The following is a 6690-nucleotide window of genomic DNA, read 5'->3' on the forward strand; positions in this document are numbered from 1 at the left end:
GAAGCGTCTGTAACCCAAGGTACCACTGTAATTCTTTTCTCAGATTGATATTTCGTGTACACTACCCTGGAATCAATATTTCGGATGAAGACACAAGCTGTATATACCCCCAAACATTTAAAGCACACCATTCCAAAGAACTGTAGTTAATCCCTCCCAGAGCTACAACTCCCAGTGCCCATAACAAACTACATTCCAACTATTCTTTGTGGGGTGTTTTTAATGTATGGTGTGTAACAAGCTGCGGTTTGGATTCTTTTCCCCCTTCAAAATAACAAGTAAATAAACTGTGTCATGTACAGGGTTTGAAGGCGCACCAAAGTCAATTGGTTTTGATGGATTTAGAAACCCCAGTCTGTAGAACTAGCATGCAGCCGGACTCTTTGTGTTTGCCATTCAAACAGCTACCTGACAAGCTGGTGATCTTTGGGCCTGTCCATATGGCCATTTTTGTGTGCGTAATAAAGGTGCGTCTGTTTATCATATGCCAGCGTGGTCTGTGTGTCTTCTTTAATAATAGCCATAAAAAAGGAGCTTCTGTTGCATTTCCCGGACTTCAGATGCAATAGCGTGAACCTGAGAAGATGCAATTCTGCATCTATTGCTATGTTAATTGCACAATATGCATTCACCGCCTTCTGTGTGCAAACTCCAATGCTTTCTACCCACCAATGTCTGCCAGCTTCCATTAGGTCCATTCACTAGATCATGGATATCAGCAGCCTTCAAGATCCAAACCCACTCAGCAAGCAAATTTGCCTTATTATTGTTCCACAATGTGCTACTGCTGGATGATTTCCTCCTTCCATTCACCAGTTCTCCTCCTCCAAGTGTAAAAAGGTAAAGGTAAAGGGACCCCTGACCATTAGGTCCAGTCGTGGCCGACTCTGGGGTTGCAGTGCTCATCTCGCTTTATTGGCCAAGGGAGCCGGCATACAGCTTCCGGGTCATGTGGCCAGCATGACTAAGCCGCTTCTGGCGAACCAGAGCAGCGCACGGAAATGCCGTTTACCTTCCCGCCGGAGCGGTACCTATTTATCTACTTGCACTTTGACATGCTTTCGAACTGCTAGGTTGGCAGGAGCAGGGACCGAGCAATGGGAGCTCACCCCGTCTCGGGGATTTGAACCGCCGACCTTCTGATTGGCAAGTCCTAGGCTCTGTGGTTTAACCCACAGCGCCACCCGCGTCCCACAAGTGTACTGAGAGTTATTGGGAGCTTTCTCAGAGTTCCCTAGGAAGAGGGATTTATTGTAGCTCTGTGAGGGGAACAGCAGCCCCTCCAAGTGTCCCTATTTTCCAGGACAGTCCCAAATTTACAGAAGCTGTCCCGGTTTCTTATTTGATCCTGGAATGTCCCTATTTTCCTTAAACATTCCTATTTTCATCAGAGAAATGTTGGAGGATATGGAGTTATACGACCCCTGAGCTAGGTAACTATGTGGCTTTTAGAAGACACCTGAAGGCAGCCCTGTAGTGGGATGTTTTTAATGCTTAATGTTCTTTTATTTTTTTTTATATCTGTTGGGAGCCATCCAGTGTGGCTGGAGAAACCCAGTCCGATGGACGGGGCATAAATAATAAAATTATTTTGATTTTGATTATGGAATAGGACTTCCTTATTTTCATTGGAGAAAGGTTGGAGGGTATGGAACAGATAGTACACTTGATCTTAGCCAAAAAGCCGAGAAGCGATACAGGGATCTTCTAACTAAAAACTCTCAGCAAAGTGCAATTCCCAGGGTTCTTGGGGGGTGGGGTGGGTTCCATGGCTGTTTAAAGTGGTATGATATTGCTTTAAATGCTTTGAATTTCATTTCAGTGCACATCCGGCTACAGGTTCGTACTGTAAGTAACCTTTCATACCACAAATGTTCTGGTTTATTTAAGTACCGCTTATTCTGTTGCACTATAGCCCCTCCGGACAGCAATAACGTGGCAGCACTGGGGAAGCATTGCGGAACAAACTAAAGCAGAATGAATCCACTACTAATGCACTATTATTTGTGTTAAGAATACATTGCAGAACACAACTGCAATAAAACACCAGTCTGGAGGGACCCTGTGCCATAAATACAGCCTTCTGAATCAATAAAGTTTCACTAGCAGAGCTTACTGCTTTGGGGGTTATTATTTTTAAAATCATTTTCAGAACACTTGTTTGACATGGCTCTTTGTATCCGATTTGTTGGGTGTGGTGTTTTTTTTGTGGGGGGGGGGGTTTGGGCATACTTTGTTCTTGAAACTTTTAATACCTTGCTATGAAATAATATAAAAATAAGACCTGGTGGATCTCCCCATGTTAAATCTTCTCACCAATATAAGGCATTCCCACGTCAGTGTCAATTAAACCAATTATACTTAACATTGGCTCCACGTGGAAGTGGCGCCACACAATTCTCTCTCTTTTTTTATAATTTTTTTTATTGATTTTCCAAACACAAAATAAACACAAACAATATACAATACATAAACAAACAAACATTGAACATGTATAATTTCATAACCCTCTTTTCATAAACCTTACTTCCCGGACTTCCCCATGCCTCCCCTTTTCTGCATCCTTGTTTTTGCATTTCTTCAGCAACTCCCCCAATTAACTAATTATTCAATTCATTTTCTTTTTAGTTCTTCTCTAACTTATCAATTACAGCTGCAATTCTCTATTTCCCCATCCCTTGACATTTTAACACTCATCAATTTTACAACAGTTTTTAAGGTATATTTTAAATTTCTTCCAGTCTTCTTCCACTGTCTCTTTCCCTTGGTCACGGATTCTGCCAGTCATCTCCGACGCCACACAATTCTCCATGAGAAATGGACCATGCAGAGCTTTTTGAGCCCTGCTCCAAGCGATTATTGACTCAGGCTCCACACGGCAATCTTATATATACTTGGGAGTAAACCCCATTGAACGCACACACCTGTTTCTGAATAAAGACACCTAGGATTGGGCAGGACCATTCTGATTTTGAAGAGGGGGTAAATGGAACTCCATATCCATCCCAAGAAGGCAAACCTGGCCAAAAACACACACACAAAAACCATGGTCTGTGGGATATGGAATTTAGTATCATCTCAATTTAAGAAAGATTATGTGGCGGGAAGGGAAGAAAAATATCATTCTGGTTTTCTTTGCTCTTTTAGAGTGAGAGAATAATAATAAAAAAAACATGCTGCCTTTCAGGAGGAAAAGAGAAAATTGGATCTGAAATCAATATTTATGAAGCCATGATTAGCTGACAGATGAGAAAATGATTACAAAGCCAGGTCTGAAACATCTACCCAAATGTATTACCTGTGATACACACACACACACACTAAATGGGTCAATGAAAGAGTGAAGTCAATCAATTTTTAATAGCACTTAAGATTTTATGATTTTTTAAACTTTCCTTTTAATAATTAATCGGAAAAATGAATCTAATTTAAACAAGGTGGTGGAAGGTGTTCTGTATCTATTTGATGGTGTTCTTAATGAGGAAATTCAATTAAGGTTGACTTTTCATTATAAATCTGTTTGGATTAATGGAACGCTTTGATTGGCTGAAAACATTTGAGACAGGCAAAATCGCTAAAGCAAACTCAGCAGATATAATAGCAAGATTTTGTTTTTTTATAGGCCTCTTGTTCAGTTTTCCGTTCTCTCTGCTTTTTTCTTCCTTGTCACGTTCGGGAATGGGATTTCAGTTTTCGATTCATGGGGGCTATAGTTTAATATTCTTAAATTTTACAGATTATTTATACAGAATCCTGAGGGCTGAATGCTGGTTGTGTGAAATTTCTGCACATACTAGTAGGAGCTGTGCAAAGGAATGTGGAATGGGATGGAGATAAATTTGCACTTCCCAGAAAAGTAGCCAAACCAAAACGTAAGTCTCCTTAGAAATGCACACATCACTGTTGTCCAAGCAAGTAAAAAAATCATATATTAGGGAGGGAAATTCCATAAAAATGCACAGTTAAAATTACATCAATTCTTCATGTTAGAGGAAATGGCTTGCAGAAATGTGTCTGTTAGGTAAAGGTACATTTTCTCAAGCAAGGAAATCTAACCGCACGTGCCAATTGCAACCCCGGCCTCCAAATGTTACTTATTTTATTTTTGAGCATTATCGTTTCTCTGTAAAGTGCCCTGGGCATAATGAGAGGTTGGGTCCCTACCACAAGAGGCTTTCAATTTATAAATTGATCCAAGGAGTAAAAGTAAAAGTAAAAGTAAAGGACCCCTGGATGGTTAAGTCCAGTCAAAGGTGACTATGGGGTTGCGGCGCTCATCTCGCTTTCCAGCCAAGGGAGCCGGTAATGGTCCACAGACAGTTTTCCGGGTCATGTGCCCAGCATGACTAAACAGCTTCTGGCACAATGGAACCCCATGATGGAAACTAGAGCTCACGAAAACATTGTTTACCTTCCCACTGCAGTGGTACCTATTTATCTACTTGCACTAGTGTGCTTTCAAATTGCTAGGTTGGAAGGAGCTGAGACAGAGCAACGGGAGCTCACCCTGTTGCTGGGATTTGAACTGCCAACCTTCTGATTGGCAAGCCCAAGAGGCTCAGAGGTTTAGACCACAGCACCACCCGTGTCCCACTAACAAGTACAGGAGGTGAGAGGGAGAGGTCAGGCTGGTGTAGAATCAAGGGCTTCCACACCTCCTCCTCCTCCTGCCCCTGTCGTGAGGATTCAAACTTCTGACCTTCCGATGGCAAGCCCTAGGCTCTGTGGTTTTTAGACTACAGCGCTACCCGTAAGGTAAAGGTAAAGGGACCCCTGACCATTAGGTCCAGTTGTGGCCGACTCTGGGGTTGCAGCACTCATCTCGCTTTATTGGCTGAGGGAGCCGGCGTACAGCTTCTGGGTCATGTGGCCAGCATGACTAAGCTGCTTCTGGCGAACCAGAGCAGTGCACGGAAACGCCGTTTACCTTTCCGCCAGAGAGGTACCTATTTATCTACTTGCACTTTGACATGCTTTCGAACTGCTAGGGTGGCAGGAGCAGGGACCGAACAACAGGAGCTCACCCCGTCGCAGGGATTCAAACTGCTGACCTTCCTCTTGGCAAGCCCTAGGCTCTGTGGTTCAGACCACAGCACCACCCGGGTCCCTGTTAGGTAAGGTTGCCCAATTTCAGAAGTGCACACTGAAACACTTGTGAATTTTCATGAGGATTTAGAAAGAATCACAAAGTGGTACAGAACCGTAGTGGGCTGTATTTAAAACTGGAAAACAGAGAAAATAAACCGAAATGGACGTTACTATGAAAATCTCAGTTCTGAAGCTGCCTCAGAAGTTCAACTTCCGAGGAGTGTTTGAAAAAGGAAAGAGTCACTTCTGGGTTTTCGGCGTTCGAGTTCCAAATCATTTGTCCACAGAGATGTTAGAAAACCGAGGTTCCACTGTAACCATCTTCACACAATTTTGGGGGTGGGGGTGGAATGTTTTATTAATTTTGTAGCAAAACAACATTGATCCATTCCAGCTCTAGAGCAGCGGTTCCCAATTAGCTAATTACTGAGGACCCCTTATTTTTCAAAAGCCAAGCCATGGACCCCCCTACTTTTGAAAATTTTGATAACTCTATGCTAGTTACCTCTGCAAAGCAATTTTTTGAACAAGATATGGAGTAGCCCCTAATAAGCAAAGGATTTTAGGTATACTGTGGTACCTCGGGTTAAGTACTTAATTCGTTCCGGAGGTCCGTTCTTAACCTGAAACAGTTCTTAACCTGAAGCACCACTTTAGCTAATGGGGCCTCCTGCTGCCGTCACACCACCGGAGCACAATTTCTGTTCTCATCCTGAAGCAAAGTTCTTAGGCCGAGGTACTATTTCTGGGTTAGCGGAGTCTGTAACCTGAAGCGTATGTAACCTGAAACGTATGTGACCCGAGGTACCACTGTACTAAAAAAACAGACCAGGGCTGAGCAAAGTATGCGTTTCAACATTGTGATATATCAGCAGCAGCAGCAACTAAACACTGCTCTGCCTCAGTGCCAGGGGAAGTTAGTGCTATGGTTGCCTTGAAGTGCCGTTGGTGTGTGGAAGGCAGCTTAGATCAGCAGCGTTATCAGGCTGAGATTATCATGCGATATTGACTGTGCCTTGAAATCGGCTGCCCTGCTCTCCCTTGCGTGAGGAGTGATATATTCCTGCATTGACTGGGTCAAAATTGTTATTGCGGGGTGATTTCAAAAACCCATTTTTGGCCAATATATTGAAAAATCACGCAGCGCTAAAGCAGACCATAACATTTGTGATATTACCATGCACAAACAACATAAATTTATTTGTGGGTGAGAGGCAAGGGATGGGGCTGTGGACCCCTTGGGTGCATTCTGTGGCCCTTCGGGGTCCCCAGACCCCTAATTGGGAACCACAGCTCTAGAGTGTCCTGGACTGGCTAGATGCGGAGGAATGGTGGGAGGCAACAGCTGGGGAACCCCCAAGGGAAAATGGCTCAGAGCCAGGGGATTGGTAGTGGGACAACAATGAATGGTCAGAGTGAGAAGACTGGGAGGGGGAGATGTCGGAAGCTGAAGAGGCAACAGGGCTGAGTGAGCAGGAAGAGGCTGTGGCAGAGAGCAGCCCAGAATCAGAGGCAGAAGCGGAGGCTGAAAAGGAGGCGGGGTCCAAGAGGCAGAGATTAGTCTGGCTGATGAAGGATGCAGGGTGGCTCCACCTCCTACTG

At 43.8% G+C, this 6690-nt stretch overlaps 1 pseudogene; it reads right to left on the reverse strand.

Annotated features, from left to right (window-relative positions):
• Positions 1-1523: 1523 nt before the first annotated feature.
• On the reverse strand, positions 1524-1696 carry LOC114596632 (U2 spliceosomal RNA; annotated as a pseudogene).
• Positions 1697-6690: the final 4994 nt, after the last annotated feature.

Source organism: Podarcis muralis, chromosome 4, assembly GCF_964188315.1.
Source record: "Podarcis muralis chromosome 4, rPodMur119.hap1.1, whole genome shotgun sequence".
NCBI classification, from domain to species: Eukaryota; Metazoa; Chordata; class Lepidosauria; order Squamata; family Lacertidae; genus Podarcis; species Podarcis muralis.